Source organism: Armigeres subalbatus, chromosome 2 (assembly GCF_024139115.2).
Source record: "Armigeres subalbatus isolate Guangzhou_Male chromosome 2, GZ_Asu_2, whole genome shotgun sequence".
NCBI lineage: Eukaryota > Metazoa > Arthropoda > Insecta > Diptera > Culicidae > Armigeres > Armigeres subalbatus.
The window spans coordinates 420,314,507-420,334,252 of NC_085140.1; the positions used below are offsets into that span (position 1 = coordinate 420,314,507).

General features: G+C 41.5%; 1 non-coding gene across 1 annotated transcript; it reads left to right on the forward strand.

The window, feature by feature from the left end:
• Positions 1 to 6,998: 6,998 nt before the first annotated feature.
• On the forward strand, positions 6,999 to 7,070 carry Trnaa-ugc (transfer RNA alanine (anticodon UGC)). Its single transcript has one exon. It is a non-coding gene; the product is annotated as a tRNA-Ala (tRNA).
• Positions 7,071 to 19,746: the final 12,676 nt, after the last annotated feature.

A 19,746-nucleotide genomic window follows, 5' to 3' on the forward strand; every position in this document is an offset into this window, starting at 1 on the left:
CCGGAGATGGCGAGTTCGACTCTCGGTCCGGTCTAGGATGTTGGAAACTTTCTCGACACCCTGGGCATAGTGTATCCATTGTACCTGCCGCACAATATACATACCCATGTAATGGTGGGCATAGCGAAGCTTTTATTTATTAAATGAGAAAATGCTAACAGAATACTAAGTTGAAATGCAGGCCAAGTTTATTTGAAATGTAGAGCCATTGAAGAATAAGAAGAAGATATGATTAAATGCCGTATTTTACCATACTACTTATTATCTTCAAACCAACTGGTGCGACACAAATGTGATTGATCAAGATTAATTTTGAATTTTGAACATTCATATGAAGCTCGACAAGACCAACCAACCAAGAATCATGAAATGTGAAGATCAATATTGTTACAATCGTTTATACAATGTTTCTCAAGGCAATGTACATGGAAAATGCTTGTTTTAATTGTTTGGTACGACATGAACCATGTCGAACAACTGGACATACAACTATTTAGAATGCCTAATTCCCGTGGTCTTGCATGAATGTTGTTAGACTGAAACCAATGCAATATGGGGGAAACCGCTTCGAGTATCCGCACCAACATAGTGCACATGCTCTCCCAGTTTAGAGTCCTATGGCGTATAATCGAAACATTACATTAATCATCACAGCAGGAGGAACCTGTACTACAGCACCGATCCATAGACGCGAACGCATGAGCTCAGCGCCAAAACACGACAGTCCGGTCAGTCGGCGGTCGGTCACCCACTAAGGCTTCGCTAAAAACTCGTTGAAACCTCCAGCCTCCAAACTGACAAAAGTGGTGCAATTCTTTCACATTGGCTCGACTCTTCTCGCCCGTAAATAATGCACTTTTAATTACCCCAATCAATCAAACTGATTTATTTTGCCAATTTGTCATGTACTGCGCACGTTTTGCTGGAACGTGATGCGGGAGCAATCGTTATTGGTCCACATAGCGATAATCGGTGCGCCCTCCCTGCATGGAGGGAAGGTAATCTGCAGCATTATTTCATAAATTTGTTGTACCACCTTGAACAAGGCGCGGCGAAATCGAACGGCCAGGGCTGCTGCGAATTGTTTGTACGTAGAGCAATTACGCGCCACTTAAATCGTGGGGCACCTTGTCGTCCGTCGTCGGAGTCCGGGAGGAACTCACGTTTGGTGCCCCAATCGACAAACACCGCCAATATGGGCGTGCGGATAATTCCAGAGCCGCTTGCCGGTCATGTGACCGCTCCGAAGCTGCGGGAGGAATTTGCTGGCCTTGTCGAAGAAATTCCTATCAGTGGGTACACCAGGGATGCCAGATAATATCTGAAAAATATTAACCTCCGCCTTTCCATTCCGCGCTTCACTCTAGACTGCAGTGCGAAATACTTGATAAGATCTTTATCGTTATTTTAACATACTCTTATCTGTAAAAGAATTGAATAATTCACTAAGAATTTACTATCGAACAGTTGAATCAAACAGCAAGGTTTATATATCTTCTTTGAAATGTAATTGTAATTGGCATCCTTTGTACCAACTCAATCGGTTCCATGTTCGAACTTCCTATAAAGTTGTTGCAGCATGTTTGATTCGGTATGCGAAGGGAGCTTACATCGTGAAATGGTTGTTTACGGGAAAGTTCGATCACTTAATTTCTGCAGAAGCTGGTTTGGTGGGTCTGAGACACGAAAAACATCACGTGAATATCGAGCAAAACATGACAAACAACCTCTACGAGACATGGGACATTTAATTACTCACCACCCGCTCGCTCGAAGCGATTTGCTCAGCAGATCATTTTTCAAGTTCAAACGGCTTTGAACTACGTCATTACAAGATGCCCTTTCTAGCCACACGATAGCAAATATCCGCCAGCATATCGGTAACCATTCGAAACAAACGCATTTTCAATGCCCGCGATCACATGCTCACGGACTATTTCCACCTTGGTTATGTAACAAAACTGCTCTTTACCACCACCATCATCACCATCCTTCAACGAAGCTGATCGCGATCACTGAAAGGAATTTTATGTACTGCTCAATAACAAATAGGAGGCGCATAGTCTCCGCTTGGTCACATGGTTTCGCTGGTCTGATTTCGCGCTTCTGACTTCATCCAGTTCAGTCTGACGGTGATCATTACTCCAATGGTTTACGGCGGCTAATAACACACATCCAGCCCAAAAAAAACGCGATCAACTTGCCGATGTAGGGGCTCCGAGTCAGACAGAGAAAAGCAGATTAATCTCGCACTAGTCAGCTACAGCGCGGTAGCAGATCACGAGATCACCATCGTCGATCGGTCGGTCACCTCCTTCAAGAATCTCGCCCCCCAGTCAACAGCACTGCTGTTCAGCTGTCTCGCTCGGTCCAAGCTGTCGCGACAGGTTCGCAACAGTGGGTCATTCAGTCATTCAAGTCTCGACTCTCGACGTCTTGCGAGACAGGGGCCTACCTTTACTCACTTGTCGCCGACAGTGCTGCGGTGGTGTTGTAGTCAATGAAATCGAGCAGCTCATTGAAAAACACACCTTCGTCGGCGTTGTTTTTGTCGTGGTTTGTGCTATGTTAGGGGAACTGTTCCATTTTCTATCTTACGCTGTTATTAACGTTAGATTTGAATTTTGAAGAAGCAACAGTTCTTGTCACAAGCATACGTGTTCTCATACAAGAGAAAAATAAATGAAATAGTACATCTTGAAATAAAGCTCATTAGCATTGCATTTTTTATGGGATAAATAACTGGAGATGTTGCCCTATGTTATTTATTTGCAGCTAAGCCATCAAACCTTTATTCGACCTTCTCTTCGTAGCGTTGTTCACTTTATGCATGGGTATTGTATATTTTTTACCATGTATATAGGGACGTTGTCATACATTCCGTCTTAAGCTACATATTTTCAGCTTATCAAATACGCAAATTAAATTAAGAATGAACAATTTATTGGTTTGCAAATGGTTTGCAAATGCGCCTTGCAATAACATTTATCTTCTTTGATAGAAATCAATAAGGTAACATTTGCAGGTTTTGTACAGAGCCTAGTAGACCTGAAGACCTGGAGTAGCATCCGACATACAGCATTAGCCATACCTAAATCTTAAATCATACGCATGGTTCCTAGTGCCTAAATGCCGCACATGATGGGTGCCAACAGTTTTATGTCAAGTGTAATTGACCTGGCAGACCAGGGTCTTAACTCCACAATCATTTGTAAAACCTAGAACATCTGTTTTGGCATCAGGCCACCGCCGACATTTTTTATAGACCTGTGCCCCGCTGCAGGTGATTTTCTCGCGCCGCCGCTGCCGTCAAAAATGAATCGGCGTGGCGGGCGCTGCATGAAAATTTTCCAAATTTTCCTAAAATAATTTTCCCAAGACTGCGTCTCATTTCCTGAGTTCAATTTAAATTAAGTTTAAAAAAGACACTTGAACAGTTTCTCAATAGCGTTGCATACATAACAAGATTACTTTTAACCGACATAGAATTGTTTTTGATAGATCCGTCTTATTGAAAAGCACCTGCGACCGGGTGATTTTTGATTTTTGAACTAGGGGAACTGTTCCGTTTTCCATCCCACTGAACAAATATTCATCATTCATCATCGTTAAATAAAAAGATGCAGCATAAATTTTGTAGCTTTTTTGCTAACATGCGTGCTCATTGCTGAAAAAATCTAAAAAATGAGAAACAAATCAAACTCTTTTTCATTGCTTTCTTTTTCCTAGGATGAATATCGGAGCTATGAGATGAAGTCCACAAGCAGTAACCCTATCACTTTCAAGTTTGATTTGGTTTTAAATCAGGAAATAAGACGCAGCTTACGAAATCTATTGTATTTAAATAATATAAGAAGTTTCTCCTAGAAAATTTCAAGAAGCTCCTAATGGGTGGCCACTAAATAGCAAGAATGAAAAGAATGGCGAGGGAAAAAAATACAAAGATGTACAGTTCAATATGATATACGTTATATAAAAAGTTGACCTTTAAGTCTTTAAACTTCGATTAATGAATAGTAGCATATGGTCCGTGGTCCGCCGTGCGTATAGTTTAATCTTGCAGGTATTACATGACCCCTGCACGGCTTTGTATACAATGGAGTGGAGCAAATATCCTTTGACAATTTTCGAAACATTTTCACGCTTAATATGATCCACCGTGTACTATTCCCTGGATCTTTTTTTCGCTTAAAAGAATTATACAATGCGCGCCGCAGTACTTCCTGTTTTGACGGCATATTTTAAACAACTGAACATATTGGAGTAAAAGAGTATGGGCTACAATTTTTTGAACATTCATTCCGGAGGAATTCCTGGAGGAACTTCCGGAGGAATTCCTGGAGGAACTTCCGGAGGAATTCCTGGAGGAACTTCCGGAGGAATTCCTGGAGGAACTTCCGGAGGAATTCCTGGAGGAACTTCCGGAGGAATTCCTGGAGGAACTTCCGGAGGAATTCCTGGAGGAACTTCCGGAGGAATTCCTGGAGGAACTTCCGGAGGAATTCCTGGAGGAACTTCCGGAGGAATTCCTAGAGGAACTTCCGGAGGAATTCCTAGAGGAACTTCCGGAGGAATTCCTAGAGGAACTTCCGGAGGAATTCCTGGAGGAACTTCCGGAGGAATTCCTAGAGGAACTTCCGGAGGAATTCCTAGAGGAACTTTCGGAGGAATTCCTGGAGGAACTTCCGGAGGAATTCCTGGAGGAACTTCCGGAGGAATTCCTGGAGGAACTTCCGAAGGAATTCCTGGAGGAACTTCGGGAGGAATTCCTGGAGGAACTTCCGGAGGAATTCCTGGAGGAACTTCCGGAGGAATTCCTGGAGGAACTTCCGGAGGAATTCCTGGAGGAACTTCCGGAGGAATTCCTGGAGGAACTTCCGGAGGAATTCCTGGAGGAACTCCGGAGGAATTCCTGGAGGAACTTCCGGAGGAATTCCTGGAGGAACTTCCGGAGGAATTCCTGGAGGAACTTCCGGAGGAATTCCTGGAGGAACTTCCGGAGGAATTCCTGGAGGAACTTCCGGAGGAATTCCTGGAGGAACTTCGGAGGAATTCCTGGAGGAACTTCCGGAGGAATTCCTGGAGGAACTTCCGGAGGAATTCCTGGAGGAACTTCCGGAGGAATTCCTGGAGGAACTTCCGGAGGAATTCCTGGAGGAGCTTCCGGAGGAATTCCTGGAGGAACTTCCGGAGGAATTCCTGGAGGAACTTCCGGAGGAATTCCTGGAGGAACTTCCGGAGGAATTCCTGGAGGAACTTCCGGAGGAATTCCTGGAGGAATGTGACCGAAATGGATATATGACTGAAAATGACGTCCGGCCAAACAGGTCGTTTGCCCAAAAAACTCGTTCATTTGAATAGCTGAAAATGCCGTTATGCCGAAAGTGGGAGGAAGCTGATGCCGATGACCATAAGGACGATGTCGTCCGCATGGACAAGGATGTGGATTTCCTTCGGGAGGTTGGAGAACACTCCCTCCACGGTTCTTGATGAAGACGCCCCTAGTTGGACCCGGAACGTGCGGTCGAGCAGATAGTTTTTGAGGAAAAGGAGGAGGTTTCCGGAAATCCCCCAAGTCGCCAGTTTATCTAATAATCCAGGGGTCCACGTCCAATTATACGCTTTGGAAATGTCCAGCGATATCAGTTCCGCATGCTTACCTTTGCCGGTGCCAAGAATCTCCGCGAATGCAGCAAGGTAGGTGCCCGTGCCGCGTCCGGACCGGAACTTGGTTTGGCGTGTTATTTTTGTTATATTGCTTAAGAAAATTTGCTTGTTGACAGTTTTGTTTTCGGCTCACTCTGACAGGTAGATTTCGGCTCGCCTTGACATACACATTTCTGTAATATGTTTCTCCGTCCGAGGGCCGAAAAAGTCGTTTGGCAGCAAAGGACCATCCGGCCAAACGGGTCGACATTTTAGGCCTTGTGACCCGTTCAGTAGTCTTGCGAGCAAAGGCGTAGAATTGCCAATCCGGAAATGGCGAGTTCGATGATCGGTCTAGGATGTTTTGGGGTTGGAAACATTCTCGACACCCTGGGCACAGTGTATCCATTGTACTTGCCACATAAGATACATACTCATGCAATGGCAGGCATAGAAAAGTTTTCAATTGATAGCTGAGGAAATGCTAATAGAAAAGTTGAAAAGCAGGCCAAGTTCCAGTTGAAATGTAGGGCCATTGAAGAAGAAGAACCATTCGGCAAATTACATTTTAGGCTAAATGGTTCTTACTACCAAACGATTATTATGGTCAAATGATATTTTCAGCATATTTAGTTAAGGAAATCACAAGTGATCATTAGTTCAGCTAACAGTACACTATTTGTCATAATGACAAATATTTGTCAAGTCTGCCTGATATCTATGTCGATTTCTAATAATTTTGATAGATATCCGGATAAACTTGACAAATATTTGTCATTATATTATGACAAACAGTGGACTGCCGGCTTTATTACAGGTTTGGTGGCACAAATCAATTGATAGTTGAACAACACACTTGAGAACTCTTTTATTCATGCATGCTGCAATAGATCAAAAACTGACAAAAACGATGTTTGCTGTTTACCTGTCTTTTGCTTTTTGAGATATGTATGTGCTTCTAAAACCGTAAGTTGAGAAAAACAATCTCCCATTGCATTGGTGGAAGAATCCAATAAGGACTATCAACCATCTATTCCCATTCTATTTTGGATTCTAACAATTCCTATCCGCTCAGTTGAACTCACCTATGGAAACAAATGATACAGTACCATAATGATACGATTGAAACATTGAATCACCCATTTAAGTGCGCGCACGTTCATATTGAGAAGCAAACGAATTCGATTCGGAAAGGCAATAAGATTTGTGCGATATGCCACACCGGAACGGCACACAACATCGCATGATGTGCCTTGCTGCTGATAGGTACCTACTTTACGTCTTCATTAGAGTGGAAAATGCGAAATGGAATAATCTCGTGATGATAGATAAGCATTGAACATCGTCAAGAAGGGGATGTAGCTCAGTGGTAGAGCGTTCGCTTTGCATGTGAAAGGCCCCGGGTTCGATCCCCGGCATCTCCATATTTTTAGAGCTGTACAATTTTACTAGTTGGTATGGATGGTAAACAATCAAATCAATTAAACTCATTGTTGTTGAAGTATCAGATCGAAATCAATAGATTTTTTTATTTCAATAACGTTGCGAATGAATAATTGCTGTGATCATTTATGCAACAATTATAATAACGCGTTCGTAACATAACTGCACCTTTTCCAGTCATACAGGTTGCCAAGGAATCAACGAAATGGTCAATAATTCTTTAATTTTTTTCATCTGCTCTCACCCACCAGCTGAGCATTCTTAATTGCTCACTCAACCTCCAATCAGCGTCCATCTTAATGGCTCTGATCATTCGAGGCCGATAAAATTGACAATAACAGGGTTGTTTGTATATCAATTCCTACAAATCGACCATTTGCATTGGTAAAGGGAATATTTCATAGCGGTGGTGCTTGCATCTTGATTAGCATAAATGTTTTTACCCTCAATCAGTTTCAACTTACTCGAGCAATTGGGACCGTAAATTTTAGTACTCCCTTTTAACGATTTATTCGACTGTTTTCCATCAATCTCGACCATCCAATCTACTACTGTTCTGTGGAAGCGAAAGCGAAATACTTTTCGATCACAAACCTTGACGAGAGTTTATCCGTTTAAAATGTATCTGCATAGGTACATAGGCAGTGCAATAAAACGAACATAATGAATCCCGACAAAAAAATGGAGAACGTGTCTTTGCGTTTTGCCACAAAACGACTTTATAATCGGGTTCGATGATCAACAGAGAGTTCCGTTTGACATAGTTTTCCTTTTACCCGGAGAACTTGAATCGATTGCCATCTTCCAGCACTGAAGTTTCAATTTTTTACACTTTCTATCTTGATTTGTATTCGATCACTGGCTTAATATTAAATTCGAGATTACTAATCCAATTCATATTTTGATCGAAGCAATCCATTTTTGTCAGTGTCAACCCGTGTTGTGATCGTTATCCATCCACAGTCAGGCTACTACGATGTCGTTGTCACCAGAGTTCGTTTCTCATAAATAAGACGGCACAAGGTTTTAGAACGTTACCCAACTGTCGACTAATCGATTTTGTGACTCAGAATTTGATTCCGGCGGCTATGTAATCTGTATATACTGCCTAGACAGATGTCCCATAATTCATATAAATATCGATGGTGTGATAAACATAGGTGTTTTAGCCAATTCTGAGGGGGTTAATAATTAAATTTGAAAAAAACATTCAACCTTGCACGTTTTCAACACAATTTATTGTATGTTAAAAGTGTATGTCATTAATGGACAGGAGTTCGGTGTAATTTAAAATTGTAGTCAGCTAGAAAAGTAAAAACTAAAGGCAATAACTGTTAGATAGCTCATTTTATATCGAATAATGATAAATGGATTCGCGTTATTTTAGCAACCAATGTGTTTGAGAGCTGGTCATCCACCTCCGATGGGGACTGTATATTTTGGGTGGTTTGATAGGTATTTTCGGCGGGTGAGGTGAACACAATTTTGATTGGATTTGGGTTCAATTTTTTGGTTTGCATTTTTACACATTTATTAACTCAAAGTCCGAACAGATTAAATATCATTCTACGCAAAACATTTTATTGGACAGGACAAAAATTACAGCATTTACTACACATATTTAAATGGTTTCATAAGTTAGTGCAAAGTATAAGTAAAGTACTAAACCTTAACTGATTTTGCTACAACAAGTTGCATTCGATGGGGAATGTTTTCTTTTTTATCACTATTGAATTTAATAATGATGGCAAGTCTCAAAAAATAGTAAATATTTGAAAAGTAATGAGACATCACCACTCCGTAATAAAGCGTTCTCGATTGTCTAGGTAATGTTCTCCCAAGACACAATTTATTCGAAACCGGCACACTGACAGCATAAAGTACACAGCTTACACGGGAGAAAAAAAAACTACTTCAGCATGGTCTTGCTCTGTACCCGCGCATCTTACCACACGGCTATGGAGGGCCCCAAAAAACCTAGTATTAAACTTGTCTTGAGACCGATTGAAAAAGTGTTTTTGAGCCACTTCAAAATGCACATGTATGAATTGAGTCGAGTCTTCGATTATCACTGGGAATGCTCTATCCACGAGGACATTCCACTGCACAAGCGCTTTAAGAATCTATTCAAACCTGATCGGACAAGGGGTGCCGCCCTTGTGTACTACCCTGCTTGATCGCCAAGTTTCCATAAGCCACTCGATCCGTAGTCGTTTGGTGTGCCGTTTCTTCGCTCTCGGAGCTAATAGAAAAATGTCACCTCGCCGGGGTTACGGGCGTAGGATATGTGACACACCGTCGTCATCGTCGCAGTTCAAAGTCATAACCGCGAGGGAAGCAAACGAACTGATCACCTACCTGCCGGTCGTTTTCAGCGACTTGTCGTCACGGAAAAATCGATAGGCATTAGTGTCATGATTTAGCCACTAAAATGGTTCGAACAGAACCGGTTGGCCGTCGCTTTGGAAATAGTTTCCACCTTTACACAAATTATTCATCGGCATCCCATTTTCATTATCTATTAACTCATTTGCCCTCCCATAGTCAAGCACCCTTAAGGAACCCTTGCTTTCAAAATCGAAGTGGCGAACAAAAACCTTATTGTCGGCTGTTAGAGAGAAAAATCGAATTCAAAGCAATCAATGATCTACAATTTGGCAGAAGTAAGATATATGAATCTATTACCGTCAGCTCATCGTCGGCCCGGGCCATGTAAAATAAATGTTCATCACCGGCACCTGCTCTTTGATAGTTGAAGATGTTATTCATTTGAATGAAGTATCAAGGAATGTTTAAGTAGCGCTGTGAATGATATTGGACAAATAAATTGAAGTACGATATGCCGATCAATGGAAGTTGCATTGAATAATTGAGTTGTGATCAAACTTCATGTCTTAAGGCAAAAAATCAGACTTGACAAACAGATGTTGCGTTGTACTTTTTGAATACTTTTTGTCTGTATGAAGTTGAAGATTTGAAGATGTCTGTTGACGAACTGTCAATCTCTATAGCATCCTTAAAAAAGTGACGGTTTAGAAATCATGTCATGCTCTAGGAAAACCAGTGCCTGGATTTTGCCCAGCCTAAAACACCTATCAAACAAATTATGTCTTGTCTTCAATGCCAAGATCTGAGAGTCACGATGAATTTACTCTTTTAATTGACGACAAAAAATCCTATTCTTGTTACGATTTTATTTTCATGCTTCTTCGGCAGAGGCTCTCAATCTTATCCGTCAGATGTGTCTCAGTTTAATGTTACTCGGAAGATAAATAACTTTCAACACGGTAATTGAATTTCAGTCCCATCTCTACGATACAGCCGTTGGCAACATGTTTACGATTTCAACTTTTTCATGCCCTCCATTCACAATAGGTACCCATCTCAAAAGAAGCCTCAATTGCACGGAACTTCCAAATTTGTTGGCCACGTCGTCGCGTCAGTGGGTGGTTTACAACTCCCACTCGGCGTGTTGCTTCGCCGTTCCGTGCGCTGGCACCGCTCACACGAACCGCATAAAAAGTCAATCTTATCGCCGGTTAATTGCGGCATTACGATCGTCTTTATGATTCAATTCCACTGCATTCAGCCCATACTGATTGCACAGGATGGTGGGTGATTGACTCGAAACGGGTGGGCTTGCTGAAATATATATGGGACAGAACTTCTCGGTGAGAATTATGCACCGGGAAAGATATGCAGAAATCCGTACAGCGACGATGCTAACCAACCGGGACCCATCAAACAACAACCATAAAACGGGCTGATATATTGTATCAATTCTCTGTGCGTACAGGCCTTTCAATCTGGAACGGTCGTAAAATTAGTGAAACTCGTCGAAACTGGAACGAATGAACCAGGGCCGTTGGAGACGAATGCGTGGACGTTCTGAGGAGGACCACGTTGATGGTAATCTGAACTGGCCCTATTCAGAGACGTTGGACAATTAAAACGATTTTTGGAGGTAAACATATTGCTTTGGCATGTTTACTTATTCTTCTTCGTTGGCTTCCAACTGGTACTTGTCCTATTCTCTATCAATCTTTGAGCATTTCCATAGTTATTGACAGAAAGATTTTTGATACCTGCCATTGTAAGAATATTGAATTCACTTCACTTGTTCTCACGTGTAGCAAGAACAATGTATACGCTATGTGCAGAGATCCGGGAATGGTTAAGCTTTAGCACCTATTCAGACTCAAAGATGGGGAAGGATCGTTTGGCCGAACGGGTCATCCGGCCGAATAGGTCATTTGGCCGAATAGGTCATATGGTCGAATAATTCATTTGGCCGAATAGGACATGTGGCCGAATAGATCATTTGGCCGAATAGGATATTTGGCCGAATAGGACATTTGGTCAAATACGACGTATGGCAAAAATGATGAGACGTCTCACTGCTTACTTCACGCTTCTCACTTTTTACAGTGAGAAGTGGGAAATAAGTAGTGAGAATTGAGACGTCTTACTTCTCACTGCTAATTTCTCATTTCTCACTATGAAAAATGAGAAGTGAGCAGTGAATAGTGAGACTTATCACTTCGCACTTCTCACTTTTCACAGTAAGAAGTGGGAAATAAGTAGTGAGAAGTGAGACGGCTTACTTTTCACACCTTATTTCTCATTTTTCAAATGACCTGTTTTGCCAAATGTCCTATTCGGCCAAATATCCCATTCGGCCAAATGACCCTTTCGACCAAATGATTTTCGGCCTAATGGTGTGTTCGGCTAAATGGTATATTCGGTATAATGGCCTAGTGGCCTCCTGCTTTCGAGCAGGGTAAACATACAGACCTCGATAGTCGTGAACGCCGTTAGCAGTACCTAAGCAAATGGGTTTTTTTTGGGCAATTTTTGTTATTCAATTAAGAAATTAGAAGGAAGAGGTACAAAGGGCCGACTTGAAAGATCTCCATCCTGAGCGATGTTCAGCTATCGCTTTAACCTGTTGCTATGTTAGATTTTGGTCGACTTCTTTTATTTCTTTAACGAGGCTGCACCACCATGAGCATCTGGGTCTGCCTCTGCTGCGATATCCCGCTGGGTTCCAGTCTGATGCTTGTTTACAGATTTCGTTTCCGCCCCTACGTAAGGTGTGGCCGATTTGAGGCTTAATCCGAATTTCTGCTGCTATCAGCCACTGGTGACAACGACGATGGAGCTCATTGTTTGAGATCCAGTTGTGGGGCCATAACAGGTACGAATTATGCACTGCATACATATAACAGCACAGATTTCTCGTTAGAGTTAAAAATTAAGATTTTGGTGCGTTCACTAATCTGCCTGTTTTTTTTACAGATATTTCTTAAACTCGCAAAGGCAGCCCTTGCTTTCTTGATCCATGGGCCTATGCCGATCTTGATACCACCGCACAATGGTCCGATTCAGTTATTTAGCAGGAAAAAACTATTTTCCTCCGTTTTCGTTCTATTTAGACACTTGGTGTCTTCAGTGAAGTTGTTTATAATAAAATATTGCTTCTTCGGACAAAAAGTTCGATAGGGTGGTCCTTACCGTTTCTCAAAACTGAAATTTAACTTTTTTATTTCGGGTTTTTTGTGGATGACCTCTTCAGCAAACTTACAGTAAACATTATTTGATGCAACTTTGCCGAAGACACCTTGTGTCTAGCACATAAATTGAGTTCAGTAAACGAAATTTTCGATTTTAACCTAGGGTGGCCCCAAAAAAATCAGTTTTTCTATTCTAACTTTTTTGTTTTGAGTTTTACGAGAATGCGGTCTTCAGAAGAAATGAAGAGCAAGTGATGGTGCATATTTTTGCTGAACACATCATGTTTATAAGTCTTACCATTTAAAAGTTATAGGCAATTTATTCCAAAAAACTATGCAATCTCAAATGCCTATATCTCATGGAGATGGTTCGATTAATTTTTTTTGAAGGTGTTATCATAAAGGGCACATATATAGTAACTTTCACTGCAAAAATTACGGGAACGTATTTTTTTTAAATTGAATAAATCGACTTTGAAAATTTCTTCGAAAAAATTTAAATTTACTAGTATTTCACTATATATTAAAATTATGAGTAAATTACCCTCGGCAAAAGTTATTATTTAATCAGACTACGGCCGAAGTGGGCTGTGCAGTATATAAGAGTCTTCTCCATTCGGCTCGGTCCATGGCTACACGTCGCCAGCCACGCAGTCTACGGAGTCATCTTCCACCTGATCGATCCACCTTGCCTGCTGCGCACATCGCCTTCTTGTGCCCGTCGGAACGTTGTCGAGAACCATTTTCACCGGGTTACTGTCTGACATTCTGGCTACGTGCCCGGCCCACCGCAGTCGTCCGATTTTCGCGGTGTGAACGATGGATGGTTCTCCCAGCAGCTCATGCAACTCGTGGTTTATTCGCCTCCTCCACTTACCGTCCGCCATCTGCACCACACCATAGAAGGTACGCAGCACTTTCCTTTCGAAAAATCCGATACAAAACTTTTATTAACAATGTAAAATAAAAACCCTAATTGATCCACCTTGCAATAATACTGCCATTCCCGTTCATTGTAGAAAAAAATGATACAGACTCTAATTTGAAACTTGCAGTTCGTTTTGAGTTGCTTATATGTTTTGTACAAAAACGCAATAGTTATAAGCTGATCGCCGAGTGATAATTTCCGTAATTCTAGTTGTACACGCTTTGTACAAGATTTCCACCCTAGCATCACACATGTTCCACATAAGCTACTGTAATGCATATGTGATCAAATTTAGTCACAATCAAGTTATTGTACCCATTTTTGTCTGACTCGTGCTGCCGGGGCACTATAAATAGCTGTCATATAACCACAATCTTCAATTTAAATCCACTCGCCTTTTTCATTCTGTATCATTTTTTTTCTACAATGAACGGGAATGGCAATATTATTGCAAGGTGGATCAATTAGGGTTTTTATTTTACATTGTTAATAAAAGTTTTGTATCGGATTTTTTCGAAAGGAAAGTGCTGCTGCTATATATATAGTGAAATAATAGTAAATTTAATTTTTTTTCGAAGAAATTTTCAAAGTCGATTTATGCAATTAAAAAAAATACGTTCCCGTGATTTTTGCAGTAAAAGTTACTATATGTGTGCCCTTTCAGATAACACCTTCAAAAAAAATTAATCGAACCATCTCCATGAGATATAGGCATTTTGAGATTGCATAGTTTTTTGGAATAAATTGCCTATAACTTTTAAATGGTAAGACTTGTAAACATGATGTGTTCAGCAAAAATATGCACCATCACTTGCTCTTCATTTCTTCTGAAGACCGCATTCTCGTAAAACTCAAAACAAAAAAGTTAGAATAGAAAAACTGATTTTTAAGGGCCACCCTAGGTTAAAATCGAAAATTTCATTTACTGAACTCAATTTATGTGCTAGACACAAAGGTGTCTTCGGCAAAGTTGCATCAAATAATGTTTACTGCAAGTTTGCTGAAGAGGTCATCCACAAAAATACGAAATAAAAAAGTTAAATTTCAGTTTTGAGAAACGATAAGGACCACCCTATCGAACTTTTTTTCCGAAGAAGCAATATTTTATTATAAACAACTTCACTGAAGACACCAAGTATCTAAATTGAACGAAAACGGAGGAAAATAGTTTTTTCCTGCTAAATAACTGAATCGGACCATTGTGCACCGTCTGACACCATTTGGCTACCAAGACCGCCCAAACCTTAGGGGAGACTGGGGAGACTTGATCCCCTTTTCTAATTTCCGATTTATCACAGCCAAAAATGAATAAACATATGCGGTTTTCACATAGACTCTCTAAGAAATATAGTATTTAACTTTACTGATGTATGACAGACTTCAAATCGTTGTTGTTATTGATACACAATCGATTTTTTGGAGTGCTGTCAAAAATCGACTTTTAAAATATTCGGGGAAAATTGATCCCTCATCAAGAACTTGCTTTGGCAAAAGTAGAAAGGTGCTCTCAGATTTTTTAAATATTTTTTCTTCAAAATACGAAGAATTTCCGTATTGCTGTGCATATACATGAACGATTTTTGTTATTGAATTTGACAGCGCATGCAATTTCAAAATTTGGGGAGACATGATCCCCTTTCTTTGATATCTACGCAATAAATAATTATTCCTGCCAACCCTTCATCAAATCTGTCAAATCTACAAAAAATTAGAAGCCTGAGAATAGATTTACATTTTTTGAATGTTTTCGCCAAAATTTTGTATGGGAGACTAATGAGGGATCAAGTGTCCCCATATTGAGGCAACAACTTTAAATCAAATTATCCTAGAAGTGTGATGGAATGTTGGCATTTTCAACAGTACGAATCATCAAGCATATTTATGGCTTTGTGCTGTGAAAACATGAAAGCATTTGGTCATTGTTATGAAAAGTTATCCAAATTTTACGTGGCCACTAAAAAAATCTTTAAGAACAAAACGTACAAACCGCCCTGCAGAATAAATAAGGTTGTCAATCCAAAAAATAACTCACCACATAACGGTCATTTGTCTTGAGGAACTATACTAAAATGTTTGAAGAAAAGTATTGCGTTGACAGCCTAAAACCCCTGAAACCTAGAATAAAAATCATAGGATTTTTCAAGGATATTGACGAAATAGAGTTGATTTCCAAGTTGAAAAAGCAGAACTCTGGAACTTAAAGTAGTCCGTGTATACAAACCCAGATTAATCCACCTAGCGGTGATGGTGCCTTTCTCGACCTTCGTAAAATGTGTGTGCTTGAAAAAGATGAGCTAGTGGCTAGGAGTAAAAAGACAAATTTCTTTGTCCGTTCTATGAAAATCAGATTATTTATGGCAAAGATATTGTAGATCCAGTTGAAAACCGAAAATCATATTTTGTCCCATTTCCGGATGTCGCAACTGCATCGCGAGTGGTGCCCGACTATGGCACAGTTGCGCACTACTCGCGATGCAGTTGCAACATCCGGAAATGCGATTTCGCGGGACCTCGGTTCGGTTTTCAGCTTGATCTACAATATGCTAATAAGAATTTCGACATTTTGTTTCCTTTTCCAATCTTTTGACGTACATAACCCTGTTTTATTTCACCCAGTCATATATTTTAAGGATATCACTTTTGGATGTTAGTTGAACTGAAGCTCCGACTACACAAAAGAAAACGAAAATGTCATTCCCATCACGCGAGCGGAGGGCAATATTTGTTATGATATAAATCTCATGACCGTCTTTCCGCCAAACTCCCGTATGAAGTGGAGAGACAGAGACATCATCTCAGTTCGTCGAGCTGAATCGATTGGTATATAACACTATGGGTCTCCAGGCCTTCTGTAAAAGTTTGGTTTTTGGAGCGAACATACAGCCTTTTCGTATAAAAAGGCTAAAATGGTGTTTCGGCCATAACTTTCGATCCCATAGTCCGATCTAGCCAATTTTCAATAGGAAACAATGGGACAGGATTCTGCGTCGAATGCAACTTGTTGCGTGTGAATCGATTAAGGTTAGGTGTCCGAAAATAGGTGACATTTTTGCGATTTTTATGAAAAAGGTATTTTGGTCATAACTTCCGATCCGATAGTCCGACCTGTCCAATTTTCAATAGGAAATAATGGGACAGGATTTTGCGTCGAATGCAATTTGTTGCGAGCAAATCGGTTGAGAATAAGTGCCTGAAAAATGAGTGACATTTCTTACGCAATATTTTCGTATGAATTTGTATTTTGGCCATAACTCTCGATCCCATAGTCCGATCTGGCCAATTTCAAACAGAAAATAATGGGACAGGATTCTGCGTCGAATGCAACTTGTTGCGAGCAAATCGGTTGAGGATAAGTGTCCGAAAATGAGTGACGTTTTTTACGCGATTTTTTTTGTATGAATTTGTATGTTGACCATAACTTTCGATCCCATAGTCCGATGTGGCCAATTTTAAATAGGAAACAATGGGACATGATTCTGCGTCGAATGCAACTTGTTGCGAGCAAATCGGTTGAGGATAAGTGCCCGAAAAATGAGTGACATTTTTTACACGATTTTTTCGTATGATTTTGTGTTTTGGCCATAACTTTCGATCCCATAGTCCGATCTGGCCAATTTCAAATAGGAAACAATGGGACAGGATTCTGCGTCGAATGCAACTTGTTGCGAGCAAATCGGTTGAGAATAAGTGCCCGAAAAATGAGTGAAATTTTTTACGCGATTTTTTCGTATGAATTTGTATTTTGGCCATAACTTTCGATCCCATAGTCCGATCTGGCCAATTTCAAATAGGAATCAATGGGACAGGATTCTGCGTCGAATGCAACTTGTTGCGAGCAAATCGGTTGAGGATAAGTGTCCGAAAAATGAGTGACATTTTTTACGCGATTTTTTCAAATGAATTTGTATTTTGGCCATAACTCTCGATCCCATAGTTCGATCTGGCCAATTTCAAATAGGAAACAATGGGACAGGATTCTGCGTCGAATGCAACTTGTTGCGAGCAAATCGGTTGAGGATAAGTGCCCGAAAAATGAGTGACATTTTGTTGAGTAGTTTTGCGCACACACACACACACATACACACACACATACACACACACACACACACACACAGACATCACCTCGATTCGTCGAACTGAGTCGATTGGTATATAACACTATGGGTCTCCGGGCCTTCTATAAAAAGTTTGTTTTTGGAGCGATCATATAGCCTTTACCGTATACTTAGTATACGAGAAAGGCAAAAAAGATTCACAAAAGAGCAACATAATGCCAGCCATACTTCCATACAGCCATACAGCCAACGAGTTAATATCGTATGGGAAAGGTGCAGACTTGTGGAGGCCACGGATGTGATTCACTGTTTCAATTGCTCGGAATACGGTCACAAAGCTATATCCTGCAAGAATCCTGCTAGTTGTCCGAGGTGTGCTGGTGATCATCAGGTCAATGAGTGCCATGCTGAATATTTAAAATATAAAAACTGTCATGTATTGAACACAAAACAGACTACGCCCCCAGGTGATAGGGTCTTCCAATAACAATCCTCAGACAAGTAGTTGCTACTCCGTGATTGACCAGAACAATCGCAATTGCACAAGGAACCAATGGATGGAAGCATAGGATTTGCTCTCCAACCTCAATGTGTACAGTCCGAGAGTTCTAATATTTTTTAATGGTCGATAACGGCACTGCCCACGTCCTCACGGTCTGTCGAAGATGAGAAGGAATTGATGATGCAATCACTCGCCCACTACAAGCCGAGAACACCTCTGCACTCGCCACGAGTTCATGCAAAATTTTATTGGAATTTAGGTTCTATAGCAGAGTTTCGTCTTCGTTAACGGGTTGCCACTGTTTTTTTTTCTTGAGCAAGGGTAAACGGAAATCTGCAACCATACACCTGAGGAGGTAACTCAGGTAGTGTGGGGATGGGTATGTCATGTAACTCTTACCCGACCCACTAAAACCAAAACCCTTTCGCCAGTCCGTACCCCCGGCCCGCAATTAAGCAATACATCAGGGGGGGACTATTGAGAACGCTCACGACTATGCTAACGTACTTGACGTTAATACACCCAACATCGACTTCAAGGGTGGTAACCTCACCACCCGTCGATCGCGAGCTATGATAGTAACCAAGCGGTCCATATCATAATCTCACGTTGGAGACGAGCACCCCGACAACAACCACCGCGCATGAACCGCAATGACCTCTATATCTACATAGTGAGGTCCCCGCAGCCCAACCGCGACATGTTGGTTGTCGGGGTGAGCAAAGTGTTCACTGCATCACATGTGCCCTTACCGCTTGCTACATTTAATCTCGTAGTTCAGAGCTCTGCTCGCTGTCTGGAATACCCCTCGTCTATCGATTCGCTCAGCGTCTGTTCTAGCACGTCGCAACCTTCGTTTATCTCTAAGACAGGTTCTTCGAAAATCTGCGATCGTGTTAGACCACCAGTACACTGGTTGTCGATTGCCTGGGAGCTGGGTCTTCCTTGGCATCGCTACATCGCAGGCACGTGTTAGTACCTCTGTCAATTCGTTGCCGCTCAGTCCTGTAGTCCGACTTTCCCAGCACAGCGCTTCCTCCAACAGTTCCTGATTGAACTGTGAGGTGCGCCATCAGTTGCACCGCTTCATCTTGTCGTACTTTTCAGGGTATACTCGACCATAAAACGTACCTCCTGGTCGCTAGAAGTATGATCATCGTGGACCATCCATCCTGGTTCATCCGTCCATCCTGCGCTGCAGATGGTGACATGAATCACCGCTCGGTCCTCTAAACGTCGGCACTTGACCTTCGTTCAGCAGAACTACGTTCAATACCGCTAGTGACCCTAGCAGGATATGACCTCTAGCGTCCACTGCCCACGCATTGAAGTCACCTGCTACAACTACTGGTTTTAGGCCAGTTAGTTTTGCCGCAAGAATATCAACTACCCTAGTGTACTGCTCTATACTCCATCTAGGAGGACAATAGCAGCTACAAAAGTAGACTCCGTTTACCTTTGCTATGACAAAACCCTAATCGTCGGGAGAAGATATTATCTTCTGGATGGGGTTGAGCCGCCTCGCTGTGTTACTTGCATGTCTGGACCCTTCTAGAAGCCGGACAGGCCTGAGCACAGGTGAGATGCCTGTTGTCTGCTCCCGGAGGACAGATCAGACATCTTGGTGCAGCCTGGCAGGTGCGAGCCTGGTGGTTTTCG